Genomic DNA, 16,751 nt, shown 5'->3' on the forward strand with positions numbered 1-16,751 from the left:
AGACAATGCTTGCACAATGGTCACAGGAATCGCCAGGCTAGGCTCAGAATAAGCGTAGTAGCTAAGTACAGAGCAAGCACAGGCAACTAAGATCAACAAAGGCACAGATGACTAGGTGCTGGTACAATGGTCGCAGAATCGTAGGGCTAGGACGCAATGTGGCTGCATTAAAAAATGTTTGCAATTGTTGGATTAAACAGAGCATATAAGGCGCACAGTGTTGTATAGATTTAGGGAGTAGGCATTGGGTGGTCAGCAGAGTTGGATGCCGGCAATGTTAGAAAGATTGGACCCAAGTGGCTGTACTTGAATAAATGTAGGTTGCATATGCAAGGTAAAGTAGAGACGGCGAGTGGGGAAGTTTACTTGTAGGATTTCGTTTGGCTGGACTCCGAGTGCGGGTGACGGCGACCAAGTAGTTCCAAAAGCAGTCGTGTCAGGCAGGGGAAGTTTAGCGGGGAGCGCTACTTCAAAGATACACGGTTTAAAATGGTGCACATGACGTGATCAGGGAACCAGGAGCATATGAATTATCATATGAATGTGGGACAGATCTTAACGTGTATGGTGCCACTGCTTCTGGGGACTTTGCTTTCCTAGATAAGATGATCGAGCCAATTTGTGTTCCTGCAATTGAAAAAGTACAATACAAAAAATATTGACGTACCAATATTTCCACACTACACTTTACCAGTCAGCGCACACTTGTAATATTTTACCCTTTCTATTCCCTAACTAGAATAGTTGAGAAGTCCAGCCTGCTGGCATTCCGATCATTCAATCATTAGTTCGGTGACATCGCTGAAGTAGCTGCAGTCTCTGCCGCGGCTGCCATGCCAGGCACAAGGGCCCCTGGCTTCTTTGCAACATATGGTGCCCCATGCAGGTGGAGGCCTGGCACCTACAGCAGGAAGGTATGCATGCATGCATTCCACTTTAAATCACTTATATGATGGTGGTGCACCCAAAGTACTGTTGGTAATGCATTGATTTTTAGTACATATAGGGATGCATACTCGCTGTATAGTAGATGGCTACCGGGGAAGCTCAGCAGGTTGACGGACCGATACTGAGATGTTATAAATGCAACATATAATTGTGTGTATTGATATATTGTTACTTTTAATGTGTTTAAGGTTGAATTTAACCAAAACACAATGTATGCAAAACTTTGGAATGATTTTTTTTGCAATTACTTATTTAAAAAAAAAAAGTGCTATAAAATGGGTTTGGCCAAGGGATGGGTTGGGGTATTTCCGCCTCTGTAGTCCAAACCAAAAGTTGGCACCCATGAACCGAGTTTAATTTCTTAATAACTGCTGTCAGCACAACAGAAGCATTTATTTGTGATTAACCAGTTAGTTTGATAGACGTAACAACTTTATAAATACAACCTGTGAAGCAAGGGGCACACAGATTAATTGGTGTGGGGCTCTGGCAAATAAAAAAAAAAAAAAACCTCTCAAATTAGTGAACGCAAGTTTCAGCAGTGTTTTGAGTTTGGAAATTACTTTTTTCCTATGAACGTGTAAAATGCACATTTGGACAATGTGCCCATCATGTAGAATGCCTCCTTTCAACAGTGAATCCCCCACCCTCCCTGCTACAGTGATGTTCATGGCCCATTGATTCCCGTGGTGTCCCTTTCAGGGCAGAAGAAAACAAATGGGATGAGCAAATGGAGCCAGGAAATGTGCGAGTGATGGCTGGTGCAAGGAGCCCAGCGAAGATTTGGTCACTGAGCCCCCCAGCTTCCCTGGGGCTTGGTAAAGCCTTGTCAGGCCTGAGGCATGACGCGGCAGAGGGGCCGGATTTGTATGATATCCAGCTCTGCCACTGCTTGGTGGGAAGGTGGGGGGTGGGGGGGTTGGATAGCATACAACACCAGCAATGTGTGCTTCCATCCCTGCTCGCCTCCTCTGCCATATGGCCCCTAAGGTGGGCAGAGACGCCGTGCAGGGGGACCTTACCAGGCAGGAAAACATTAGCGGCACCAACAGGAAGAAAAGTACACGTCCAGGCTGTGTTTGTTTATTTCCTGTTTTGTGGCCACCACCCCCCCCCCCCCCCCAGCTCACCGGTACAGCTCAATGCACTGCCTGGCAGCACTGAGTGTTAAAGTTAGGCACATCTCCCTGCAATGTTCAAATCAGAGCCCCCCCTCACCTCGTAAAGGTTGTAAAAGTTACAAAAATCATGCCAAGGGAACTTCATGCTGCCATAGCCCGCCGCGCTCGTCCCCTGCTCTGGTGGCGGCACATATATAAAAAAAACGCTAATCTCAAAATGCCACAAACTAATTGGACCAAAGGAAAGACAAAGAGCAGAAAGAACAAACCCAACTGAACATAACCAAATACTCACAACTGCAGAACAAACTCCCACAGGCCAGAACGATAACATAACCAGCACCGAGAGAAACAAGAAAGCCCTATACCAAACTCCATACCTATCTACCCCAACGTACAAATCGAGAAAGAAAAAAACAACCGAACAGCACCATGCAGAAAAAGAACAGACAACGCTAGAGACAACAAGAACATAATTAACGGTCTAACCCCGTACATCACCAAAAAAAGAGGACCCTCCGCTCGATAGCCACAAATCTTAGATGGATGGAAACAAAAACACAAGACTGAACTAAGAAGAGCCCTTCAACGATTCAGACATAACTGTACCAACACCTCAACATCCACTTGGAAGGAAATCTTAACACCAATCGGAAGACAACGCTGATAATAAAGCACAAACCAAACTATACCTTTTTTAAATCACTGCAACCAAATAAATGTAAGATCCGTGTCAAAACACTCGACAGAGATCTTCGACCTCCTGTGCGACAACAGCATCAACATCCTATTCATCAAAGAAACATTGCTAGATGACAACTACAAAATCACACTCCAAAGCCCCCGCCAACTTCAAATGGCTTCAGTTAAACAGGAAAAACAAAAAAGCAGGACGACTTGCAATAGCATTCAAAGAACAACTGAAAGTAAAAACAGACAAACCCCTTCATATCATGAACTGCAAATCCATGGTCCTACACCTACGGTGAATCAAAAATGACCATTAAAGTCATACTGGTATACAGACCACCGACTTACCTTCGACAACTACACAGAAGCCATCACCAACTTAGTCATCAATCACAAACACCTAATAATCCTGGGGGACTTCAACATTTGGTTTGAAGAAAAACATGCCAACCCTCAAAACTCACTAATTGGGCAGCTAAAAACCATGAAACTTGCAGCAATTTAAGAGGCCACACATATGGCAGGACACAACCTTGATGCAATCTTTGCCAAGAAAAACCTTATCACCACGGCACCACCGATACAAATACTCTGGAACGACCCCCTCATCATTCCATTCGTGACCACGCTACCAACTCAAGTCAACATCCAGCCCCTCAAGATCCCAAACACCACAAAAAGAAACTGGAAAACTGTCAAAGCAAGCAACCTAATGGAATAACTGGAGAGACCTTGAACAGCAGAACTGGAGAAGTAAGAGCTACTCCACAAATAGATTGCAGAGACTATCGAAAAAATCACCCCAGAAAAACCATTCACCCCTTCAAGAAAAAGAGCAATGGAAAAATGGTTCACCCCCACTACTAAGCATCATGAAAAAGAACAATAAGAAGCTGGAATTGGAATGGAGGAAAGGATACAACGAAGATAAGAACGTTCCAGAAAAAAATCCAATCATAAGAAGGAAATTCAAAAGGTAAAGAGAAGGCATTATGATGGACAGAATTTCCAATGCCACCAACACACAAAAAGAAATGTTCAACATCATGAAAGAAATAAAAAAAAAACACACTAGGTTGTGGCAACACTCAATACCCTCACAAACTATGCAACGACTTGGCAGATCATTTCAAAAACAAAATCAACAACATCCGACAAATCCTGCAAAAAAGACCGACCAACCCTAACACTCAACCAACCAGACCTGACGAGGAGCTACAGCACAAGCTCCAAAACTTCCTGGAAATATCAGTAGAGACATTCATCAAGCTGGTAAAACAAAGCAAGAAAGCAGGATCACCCATGGATCCCTTCCCCCCTGACCTCTACAAATCAATCCTGGCACAAGGCACGCCATTCGAATATTCCAGAAACATCTTAAATCTGTCGCTCACAACAGGGACAGTACCACGATCCTTTATATCAGACCACTTTTAAAAACCAGAAGTGGTGACGTGGAAGACCCCTTGAACTACAGACTGATTTCAAACATTGCCTACCCGGCAAAACTCATAGAAACATACGTATACAAATTAATCTAAGAACATGCAGAAAAATACCACTTGCTAGATCAACCGCAAGTTGGCTTCAGATCCGCGAGAGGAACAGAATCGGCACTACTATCATTCTGGGATGACCCAAAAACAAACGCAGACTCCAACACAAGCTTGGCTTGACCTCTATGCAACCTTCGACACAGTAAGCCACAACACCCTGATCAAAAGATTGGAAGATATAGGTATAATGGACATGGCACTACTCTGGATTAAATCATTCCTAGCAGACCATACATAAACTGTATGGATAAAACCCTTCAAATCTACTCCACGAGTCAACGACTGTGGAGTACCATAAGGATCCTCACTTATCACCACTTTACTTCAACATCTACCAGACTCCAGTAATCGGCATCTTCAAAAAATACAGCATTACATGCTACAACTACGCAGATGACCCTCAAATCGTCTACAAAATTGAAGATTCTCAAGCTGATACTCAACTCTAGAATGTCTAAAAGAAATCTTTGACTGGATGGACGCCAACAACTTGAAAATCAACCCTGGAAAGACAGAAATCATCATTATATCCAAAAACCAAGAGCACACCTACATTCCACGGCCTACGGAATTGGGAACCCCCTCCCCACTGACCTGTGAGTCCTAATGGACAACGTCATAATCTTAGAACCACAAGTAAATGCACTAATTGTTTCTTCCTTCTTCACACAAGAAGAAGAATATTACCTTTCCTCTCCTTCACCCACAAAACACGGGCAATTGTCACCCTCCTCATGTTAAGAATCATCTATGCAAACAGCATTTACCTTGGGATGCCGGAATGCCTCCTGAAGAAATTATAACATCCAAAATGCAGCAGCCAGACTCCTCAAACTATCCAGAAGAGACCACATCGCCCCAGCACTAATACTACACTGGCTCCCAATAAAGCATCTCATCACATACAAACTGCCTAACACACAGGAAGGAACAGAATTCCTACAAAAGAAAATAACAATCTACAAACCAACAAGACTCCTCAGACCAAGCAATGAAATCTGCCTGGAACAAAAACCATACATCAAGAAAACACAGGGGATCCTCTTTCTCCCACCTAAAAACCTCCCGAAAGAAGCAGGACCACCTAAAATTTAGAACACTTCTAAATGCCTGGCTTTCAACACAAGGAAACAAATTGTAGCAACCAAAAATAATCAAACGGGAACCACAAAGAACAGACTGACAGAAAATAAGATAGCACAGACAACACCCAGGACCGACTAAGGGGAAACCCCTACAAGAACAAGAGAGACGACGCTGGGTGGAATAGAACACAAGCAACAACCCCATTAGGATAGAAATTAGAGTACGTGCCCAACACTACCAACAACCTTACCTGCTCAGAAAGGGCCTAGAATACGGGCGTAGCTCACAGGTAATAAATCCAATACCAGGTTACAGAAAAGACAAATTATGATAAAACGGCCGGCCAATCACAAAGATGGAAACACGAAAGTAGCTAATTTAGCATAACGACTTGAGATTAGACAGCATTACCATGCTGAAACTTAATTTCCGAAAGGAAACAACCTTCTTTAAATCAAGAAGGAAACTCAATAGAAATATGCATCTCTCCTAACAACAAGGATACTAACCAACCACAAAAACGACTAAAAGCCTCACTGCCCCTCCAACATCTCTAAAGCTGCAGCAAACCGCACGCACTTCACCATGCCGCAACAACCACACCGACCCCTTCCCCAACAACAGCAAACGACGGACTCAGAACTGAATAACGCGCCAATATGCTCGGCGAACATTTTTAACCGAACTGAAGCTGCCAGCAGTACTTCACAGCTTTCTTGCTCTTCTCCAAAATTTGTCCTACTAACACACCTTACCCCTCTTCCCCCCCCCCCCCCCTTGTTTTCAGAGCACCAGGGGACCCCTCTGGTGGTGATAGTGCGCAGTACAAATATGTTTTAACATTAACATCGCCCCCAGCGCAGGAGGCATCCAACTGGATGAGCTCATTTCTGTTTTGAAAGCTGTGTTGTGTAGATATGGGTGAAGAAAGATGGCGTATAATCTGACTTGCTGCTGGCAGCTGAATTTGGAAAAAACATCTGCCCTGAAATCCCCTCAGCGTGCAGGGCATTGCCATAAATCACTTCTGGTTGGGGGCAGGGGAGCTGGGATGGAGAAGATATTACTAGCCAAGAAGACACACAAAGATCCGCTGTTGCTGCAACCAAATTAAAATAGGAAAAACAAAACCATTGGCACCTAAATGTACATGGCACTTTGAAACACTAACGGCATGGAGTGCTCCCTCCTAAGCACGTAGAGGTCCTAGCTGTACCGTCAGGTTACTCGATCTTGGGACAGGACAGATTAGCTAAAACGGGAGGTGGGGTTGCACTCATTTTTAAAGACACCCTAGCCTAAAGACAGACTCCCACCACCGGGGAAGACACTACTGACATCCTCTCAGCCAAACTTACCCTCTCCCCTAAAGATACAGTAAACATTCATGTCATATATAGACCCCCCCCCCCCCCCGGCCCTGTCAATAACTTCACAGGCATAGTCAACCATCTCCTTGGAAAAAACATCAAACAAACTTCAAAAACACTGCTCCTAGGAGACCTAAACCTTGGATACAATAACAAACTTGACAAAGCAGCTACCACTCTCACCAGAAACCTCCCAGATCTAGGATTCACACAGATACGTACTGCCCCGACCCATAATAAAGGCTGCATCTTAGATTGGGTGGCAGATCACAACTGTGTCTCCACCCTCAACTCTAACACAGCCCTTCCATGGTCTGATCACAACTGCCTTCAATTCTGCATCCCCATTTCCTTATACTCCAAACCAATAATACCCGCACCGGCCAAGCTAGCCAGAAGTGCCAAAAAACATACAGCAGACAATATACATCCCTTTCTCAACAACCCCTGCTTAGCACTTCCTTTCTCCTCTGACCCCAACATTCTAGCAGAGATCTTCAAAGACACCCTCACCCATGCCATCAACGCCGCAGCTCCTCTTGAAAAAAAATTGTTTCACTCCAACTCCTGGTTCACGGAGGACTTATGTATGCGCCATGCCCTCAAAACGTGGAAGGCCAATCCCTGTGATGCCACCAAAGTAGACTTTCTTTGTATTTCTAAAAAGTGCAAAAGTGCCATATTTAAGGCGAAACGAGCTTTTCACCATCTTTAAAGAGCTCACCGTCCCCCCCCCCCCCCCCCCAAATCTGTACAGATGAGATTGGGAAGCTTGGTGCAATAGCATCCAAACAGCGCTTCAAAACAAAATAGCAGAACGCTTCAAGGCTCTGCACCCCCAACAGACCCTCTCCGTCAATGCCTCTAAAGATAAACACTCCTCCAAATTTATTTTTTCTCCAATCACCGAATCAGATGCTCTCCACATCCTCAAACAGCTCAAACCATCTCAATGCAAAGGCGATATATGCCACCCCAACATCATTAAAGAGTGTGCGGCACCCCTTGCACCGATCATCACAGCATTCATTAATTCAAGACGGGCAAAGTCCCTGACAGCCTTAAAGAGGCGTGGGTGTGCCCGCTCTTAAAGAAACCAACCCTGGACCCTGCCCAACCTAACAACTACCGGCCCATTGCAACGGTTCCATTTCTTCTAAAAATCTTAGATAAAGCTGCACACGTGCAGATGCAGTCCTACCTGGAAAACAACTCCGTCCTAGGTAAAATGCAGTCCGGATTCCGCAAAGGTCATTGCACTGAAACCGCTTTACTAGATCTGAAGAACCAAATTACCCTAATTCTAGATAAAGGTAAGCCGGCCCTTCTGCTCCTCCTAGACCTCTCTGCGGCATTTGATTTAGTCGATCATGCCATCCTCACGAACCATCTCATTCAGGCCGCACACTTCTCCAAACAAGCCACAAACTGGATCACCTCCTTCCTTGAAGGAAGAGTGATGAAGTGTTTTCCAATATAGCAAACGCAGAGCCTACCACCATCAGGTATGGAGGCCCTCAGGGCTCATGTATGGCTTCCTACCCTCTATAATCTTTTTACCAAACCTCTCTTTGATCTACTGGACGCACTTAGGATCACATACACCAACTACGCTGACGATACCCAAGTGCTCCTCCCACTCACAGGACTCTACCATCAGGACGCAGCCACCCTCCAGAATATATACGCCACCATCCAAGCATGGATGGCCACGAACGGCCTATGTCTTAACGGAGATAAGACCGAAACTCTCATCCTTGGTCAAAAATCCACTCTCACGAACCTCGACCCACTCTACACCAACTTCTGCATAGACAATTGTGTCATCCCAGTTTTACCTTCTGTTAAAACACCAGGAGTCCACATTGACGCCTCACTCTCCATGGACAAGCAAGTCAACTCCATTGTTTCTGCCTCCGCCCTGAGCACTAAGCTCATTAATGCCATCAAACCTTTCCTAACCAAAGATAACTGCCTTTCTATTGCCAGAGCCACCTTTGGAGCCAAACTAGATTATTCTAATGCGCTATTGGCTGGCACCTCCAACTCCAATCTCAATAAACTCCAAACAACACAGAATAATATAATGCACTAAGAGCAGCTCTCAATATACCAAAAAAGGACCACATCGCGCAAGCCAGAAAGGCAGCACACTGGCTACCTGTCAAAGGGCGCATTACATTCAAAATACTTACCACTGCACACAAATGTATCAACCTGTCTGCACCCTCATACCGGTCTGATACGCTAGCCAGATCACACTCCACCAGACCAACTAGGCAATGCCACACCAACCAACTTGGGGTCCCACGCATCAATCGAGCTAGAGCAGGTGGAATAAGTTTCCCCTACATTGCCCCTAAGCTATGGAATGCACTACCTAGCACGCTCAGAGCAGAAACCTCACTGCCTTCCGAAAAAAAACTGAAAACAACCTTGTTTAACTAATTCCTCTTCCTTCGCGTCGTTTACTCTCTTCTCCTCCTCTCCTGTATCTACTACTCTTCGCTTGCAACTAAGTAATGACTTCACTGTATATACAACAAGTCATTTTCATATCTGTAACAAGTGCCACGATGCCCTCTGGGCTGCCTGTGCGCTAAACAAATGCGAATAAATAAATCACGACGACTTAACAGAAATATGGGAAATATGTCATGACGCCGTAAAGGTATTTCAGAAAGTGTCGGCAAACTTTTAAACAAGCACACAATGGTATCGGGTCTCATAGGGACTTTAAATGTGTGATTGATAATCCGTTAACATCAGTTGAGTGCATGCGATCCAGCTCTTGTAGTGAATTTTATCTGCATTTCTTTTAGCATCCATTAACTTGTGGGCAAGAAGCACCCTTTTGCAACCTCTGGAAATGCATATTGACGCTGTCATTTGTTGTATTGTACTTATCACATGTTGAAATTAAACATTGTAAGTACGTGACTTTCTAAACATCTGGTTTTGAAATTACACAGGGCAGCCTGTTTGTATCGTAGACACAGTAGCTGCTCTGAAGCTCATTTACAGTACAGTGCAGACTCTGGAATGCTTGCAGATGCAGTAATTGCTGTGCGGCTACTACACAGACCCTGCTCTGGTGTGACTACATATATAATACCTGCGCAGGGTAATGATTGCAGACGTGTATTGTCTCCAGTTCCTACTCTGAAAGTAATGATTCCCCATGGCGATTGGCTACAGATCTGGTACTTTCTCTCGGTCTAAAGACCCTTCTCTGGATAATAACTGCAGACCCAGTATCTGTTATAGGTCTAATGGTTGCAGACACAGAAACAACACCCCGATGAATATCGGCAGACACTACCGTCTCATTCGCTCCAGCCAGAGGATGTGATGAGCCTTAGAGTGCAGACGCAATACCTCCCTTGGAGCAAATGGCTTCTGATACAGTACGTTGTACCTGCTAATCAGCTACATCAATACCTGCCCTGGGGCAAATAATTGCAGACACAGCACCTCATCTGGGCTATGGATTCAAGACACAGTACTTGCCAATTTGTTACGTATGACAGAATACCTTACCCTGTGGCTTATAACTACAGACACAATACTTGCTCTGCACAGTACATACTCTGGGGCTAATGATTCCAGTCATAGTATCTGCTCTGGAGCAAATGGTATTTAACATAATACCTGCTCATGAGCAAATCTGGAGATAATGACTGCAGAAACAGTAAAACACCCATGACCCTTCTTGTGGGTCCTTTCCCATTCCTAATTCACCTCGAACCACACTCCCAGAAATTAATGTACATTGTAAAGAATATCGTGCCACAATTTTCAAAATGTGTTTGCAACTGATGGGATGCTCATTCACTTCACTAGCACCGAAAAGGTGGTTAACCTTGCACAAAGGGCATTTAAATGTTTGTATCATAGTTGTGCACATTGAGGTGCTCTTTTCCCACCAACTGCGCAAGGAAGAGGGTGGAAAGGGGGTTATGGGCATTTTCAAGTAAATCCCGATTTTCAAAAGAGGTGCACTTTTCAAATCACAGGCAAAAAAAATTTCCCAGTGCCTATTTGTAAAAGGTGCAGGGGGGATATAAAATGTATGAGTGGGTCACTTTTGATCCTCTCATGCAATGAGTGAGTGAATGCTGTGTGTGAATAAGCGAGTGAATGTGGAGTCAAATAATGGTTGGGTTTGTTCTGGGTCAGGGAGCTGATTTTGGCTGGTGCGTGCAGCACAGTAACAATGCACTTAAAGAAAAGTATTTTATTTGCATTTTCAACAGTAAGAACACATATAACCCCCCCCCCCCCCAATACCTTCGCGCTCCACCTTCTCCCCTCTTCCTCTCTTGATCCTAAGACATGTAACTAACAATTCACCCAGTCCTGTTCCTCCCCTGCCCCCGAGTACATAGACTATGTAGATGGCTCCCGGTCTCAAGTTTCTGTGAGTTGCCAGATCTCTCGCCAGCCATTGTACAGGCCCTTGTGCCATTTGAGAGCCCCCAGTCCTCGTCCCCCCTAGAAACTTCAGCCATGTCTCCTCCCAGTTTCCTGTGAAGGTGCCTTTGCCCAGCAATTTCATTTTCCTCAGGCACCATGATATGGCATTTGTAATGCGCCTATACACAAGAGTTTCAAGGCGTGACGAGGGGGGGTGTGTGTGTGTGTGTGTGGGGGGGGGGAACAAGGGGAGACAGACAACGATCCTACTAGGCCAAGTGTCATTCAGATCGCGCATGTGCAAGGGTAGGGGGGGACTGGGAGAAGGGGAGAGGGGAAAGTGCAGTACATGCAGCCTGTGAATACCACTGCAGGTGATGCAGGATGATGTCCCAGTCTGAGAGAAACCTTTGGTGATCCCCTTGAATCAAATAGGTCACCCACTATAGTGCCACAAAGTTCCTGATTTTACTAACCCATTTGTGTTCTGTGGGGGAAGCTTTTTGTTCCCATTTGTCTGCTACCACAAGCGTTGCCCCCACTATCAGGATGATGTATGTCTGTCTTTGAGTTTTCGAGGGTGGATTTTCCAGATCCCCACCCATTCCCAGGATGGCCATCCTTGTGTTGTCTGGCATCGGACTCCCAAAAATACTATTCATTGCTGCACAGGTCATGTCCCAATAAGGCTGCATGACTGGGCATTCCCACCAGATATGCTTCCACAATCCCAGTTCCCCACATCCCCTCCAGCAGAGCGCTGATATAGTTGGTTAGAATGTATGTAGTTTTTCTGAGGTGAGATGCCATTGGACCATTATTTTAACCAACATCTCCTGAATCTGGATGGCCTGTGTGAGCCTGGGGATATCTGCCCATAACTGAGTGCAAAGTTCCCATGCCCATAACTGAATCCAAAATTCCCCCGCCAGCGACTGCTCCATTGCAGTTTCCCATTGCTCCTTATAGTGCCATGCCTGGCTCCTTGCCCTTTTTGCTATAATCACATAGAACGCTCCTGCCCAATGCCTGTCCCTGTGTCTATCGTTATGAACCGTTCAAAGGGTGTGGCCTCCCTGGTGGTTGCTGGCCTGACCATTGGGTTCATAAGCCAGTGCCTCAGTTGAGAGTAGTGCTACCTCTCCCCGTCATCTAGCCCAAAGTCCTACTTGCACTGTGCAAAAGATTTCATGTCCTGACCCGGGAAGAAGCCGCGTAGTTTGCGGCACCCTGCCGCCTCCACCCATTGAAGGCACCCTTTTCCATACCCGGTGTGAACTGGGGATTCCTAAACCGTGATGTCTGCAGGGAGGGGAAGGTGGTCACCTCTGCACCAGCTCATACCACGAGTCCCCCACTAGGGCCCCTATCCTGCTACAGTCCCCCTTGGGTTGCCACAACACCTTGTCCAGCAGCGAGTCTACCACTGCTTTGTCAATTCAACACCAGACCTTCACGCAATCGCCCCTGAATCAATCCCGGCTCGCTCTGATTTGAGCTGCAAGGAAAGGGAGGCAGAAGTTTGGCGCTCACAGCCCTCTCTTGCTTCTGGGAGACATTAGCATGTGCGTAGCTACCCTGGTTCTCTTGTCAGCGGTTCTCTTAAATGACCCCACATGTATTTGAATGGTCCTGGATAAACCTTGGGGAACCTCCACTGGCAGGGCTGTGACAAAGTACAGGATTCTTGCCAAAATCACAATTTTAAGGACATTTATCCTCCCCCATCCATGATATTTATGAGGACACCCATTCCGCCAGCAGCTGGTGCAGCTTTCCCGCTAAAGGTGGGTAGTTGGCAAGGTAAGCACCCAGAGAACCAGTAATCTGGACCCCCAAATACCTAATGCTGGTTTCTGCCCATTTATAGGGTACTATACCCTGCAATTACTGAACATTTTCTGTGGGGGCGGTCACGGTTTTATTTTTTTAAACGTTATTTATTCAATGGCCATGTATTAAGCAAAGTCATTCACAATTGTGTACAGGGGGTCCTTTTCCATCCCGTCAAGCTTTCTGGCATTGGGAAATCTGACTCAGAGACAGGAACAAAGGTACGGATGCCCAGATGGTTTTTCATAGCAGTCTTTTGTTTAGTTGCGGTTACAAGGCACTTCTGGAAAAGCAGTCATTCTGCCTTCCCCTGCTTTTATAGGCCTAGTTGAATGATGCAACACCCTCATGCAAATTACTCCCTTGTCAGAACATATATCTGATAGGGAAGACCTATCTTTTGATTGGGTGGCTTATCTGTTACTCACCAAGCCCACATTAGCTCATAGTTGGCAAACCCTTGCTGTCTGACGCATAGACCGATAGGCATTTTTAAACCTGGCTGAACATAATAACATCATTCTTCATCTGCCAATTATAATCACATCACTTGTCAAATCTTATCTACTCTTCGAGGTTCTGCCAAGTTTAGTCAGTGTCTCATACCGTGGAAAAACAAATGAGATTTATTTGGTGCCAAGTAATGCAGCTGATCTTGTCAAATTGGTCTTCAAAAGTACATCATGCCCTTCTCAATATGACCCTTGTCTTATTTTCCTGGCAAGTGCCAAATTTCAACCTTCCAGACCTAATTATTTCACAGCGAGATGCTGCCAAAAATCTTCTACTGTATCAGCATGAGTCGGGGTTCTCTCACACCTGCCCTAAAGCTAGACACCATTTTGTGCCTTGGCATCCATTTTGAAATATATCCCAGTCTGCCTACTGTGCACTCCAACGGAGAGTCAATATTTCCTTTCTTACTTTGCATCTCTTTTTCATAATATATTTTTACATATTTATGATGTGTGTAGTACTTGAAGCACTCTTCACTTCCTAGGTCATTCTAACCCACATATGCGCTGCGCCACATGCACTTTCATTACCTAAAAATAAAGGCACTATAATTCTGATTTCTGCAATACTGGAACCATTGATCTGCCTATCATGTTATCTGTACACGGCGGGGGGGAGGGGGTCTGGTACCCCTATACAATTACGTAATCTTGGTGCTTAGTATATGTACAGTTAAACATCAACAGTGAAGTTTACAAGTGTACATCAAGTACTATCTGTTTCTGAAAGGAGCCCAGATAGCTTTAGGGCGGCATGTCGAGGAAACGGATAAAAGAAATCTCTCTTCACATTCATTGACGTAAGTTAGTTCCAACAGCCAATCCTCAAGGCTAGGTGCATTCTTAGACTGCCAACATTTTAATATGCACTTTTTCCCAATTGCATATGCAACATTGAACAGTCTCCTCGTAGTCTGAGACTTTTCCAATATCCCAGAACAAGTATTTGAGTGGAGTGACTAAGGGCGGAATATGCACTATGACTTCTAAGGCCCGACCACCATATACCAGAATGCCATGACCGGGGGCAAGACCAATAAATGTGAAAGGCATCTGCTTGTGGGCTCCCACACTTCAAGCATTCCCCCGTACAATCTGGAATGAACTTAGCCAAACTGGTTCAGTACCTTAATTGATTTTGTTTTTCCCTAAGGGATACCATGATTTCTTTAACACCTGCCTTGATTGCCCGGCTCTCTTTGGTCGGTCTGTCCGGGCAAATGCTTGCCTGGTTCTCCTCCTTTCTGGCGGGATGTTCCCAATTGGTGTCCCTCCCTCTGTCTTTTTCTTATTCTATCCCCCTGTTGTGTGGGGTTCCCCAGGTCTCTTAATTGTCCCCTACTTTGTTCAACTTATACATTCAGCCACTTCTTGGTATAATCCACGCACATGGTTTTCTGTGTTATTCTTATGCTGATGATGCACAAATTATTGTGCGGTTGAATTCGACGCATCCGGAGACTGCTCATTGGTTGAGGAGTTGTTTAAAGGCAGTTGGTGACTAGATGGCCGCAAATTGGCTTAAACTGAATAGTGAAAAACTGAGGAGTTGGTGGTGGGCACAACCTCACCCTCATTGTTCTGGACCCTCGACTTCTGGCCCGAAAGCTTTGACCACTTTCCCTTGCCTGTTTCTGTGGTGAAAGATCTAGGCGTAAAAATCTCGACCTTATTAACTATGGCTGACCAGGTCTCTCGTTTGTCAGAAGGCTCATTTTAAACTCTGATCTCTTCGGAAAATGCTTCCTTATATTCCCCTGCAATTCCAGGCTCTAGTGGTGTCCTCCTTCGGTCATCAGCGATATTGACAAAATTCACTGGTTCCCTGTTGAGCAGCATATTAAATTCAGGTCTTTGTGTCTGGTCCACAAAGCCTTCTACAAAGTTGGAGCGGAATTCCTTAAGCAAAGTTCTGCCTCTACACACCCAGCAAGCCACTTCGTTCTCAAGCCTTGAATATCATTCAGCCTCCCTGAAAACCTTTCTTTTTTTTAGATCCTGTCTCCTTGTGTGACCTTATCTCTGCAGCATCAGCGCCATGTTGCCCACAGGCTTACGTTGCACTTTATAAGTTCAGATAAGATTGTGACAAATGTGGGGGAAATGCCCAAATAGCACCAGAGTGGAGCTTCCCAGTTGTAGGGAATCTCTAACCCAATTGTCCTGAAATTTTCTGCCCAAGCATTAACGGTTGTGCTTATGGGGTCAAAGATGCAAGAGTCCTTATATCACTAAATATAACCGAGCAAATCTCTGTAGTGATGCTCCGTATTTCTCCAAGGGTATGTGTGCAGCCATGCCCCTAGCGCTGCCTCTGATGTCAAGTAATATAGCTCAAAGCCTGGTGCTGCTAAACCCCCCCCCCATTCTCATACGGTTTTGCCGGCTAATTCACGCCACCCCAGTACCCCAAACAAACATGAAAGTTAAAGATTTCAGCTTATATTTCAGCTTAATAAAAAATACTTGCCTAGGCCATAGGGGGACATTGCCAAAGAAATACAGCAGTTTTGGGAGAACCACCATCTTTAATAAGGCTACCCCTCCATACAATGACATTGGGAGTTTTGCCCAGAGCAGTAGCTTGGTGGTGAATTGTTGCAAGTAGGATTCATAATTGTCTGTGTACAATGAGAATCTGCTGCCCGATACCATGATACCAAGTATCTGAAGTGCACTGGTGACCATTTGAACCCCCCCGAGTTAGACGGTTGAACTGTGGATGGCATGGCAGGAAACCATTCCGACTTGGCGTAATTTATTCTGTAACCAGACTAACGTGAAAATATATAGGTATCCTTCGTTATTGGGGCAAGTTTGTGTTCAAGGTCACGCACATACAGCAGAGTGTCATCGGCGTATAACAAAATGAGCTGGGGTGGTCCATTTATTCTTATTCCCCTATGCCTGTGTATCTTCCTGACCAGCGCCGCCATTGGCCCGATAGTGAGACCAAACCGTAACGGGGAGAAGGGGCAGCCCTGCCTAGTGCCCTGCAAAGGCAGACTAATGCTGACAGTGTTTGATTCGTTAGGACCCTTGCCCCTGGGTTAGCTAACAGCGATTGGCTGCAGCTCAACAAGTATGGACCTATTCCAAAACACCTCAGTACCAAAAATAAATAGTGCCATGAGACAGAGTCAAATGCCTTTCGGCATCCAACGTGGCCACTACCGCTGTTGCTTTGGGATTCACCTGTGCCATCACACAGAACAA

General features: G+C 45.3%; 1 long non-coding RNA gene across 2 annotated transcripts in view; it reads left to right on the forward strand.

The window, feature by feature from the left end:
* The first annotated feature begins 743 nt into the window (after positions 1-743).
* The window catches only part of LOC138504057 (uncharacterized), a 73,172-nt gene continuing 57,164 nt past the window's right edge, over positions 744-16,751 (forward strand). For both annotated transcript variants that reach the window (XR_011279762.1, XR_011279763.1), the window contains exon 1: positions 744-914. This is a non-coding gene — a long non-coding RNA (uncharacterized lncRNA). The remainder of the gene's footprint in view (positions 915-16,751) is intronic.

Source organism: Ambystoma mexicanum, chromosome 11 (genome assembly GCF_040938575.1).
Source record: "Ambystoma mexicanum isolate Mex_15411 chromosome 11, UKY_AmexF1_1, whole genome shotgun sequence".
NCBI lineage: Eukaryota > Metazoa > Chordata > Amphibia > Caudata > Ambystomatidae > Ambystoma > Ambystoma mexicanum.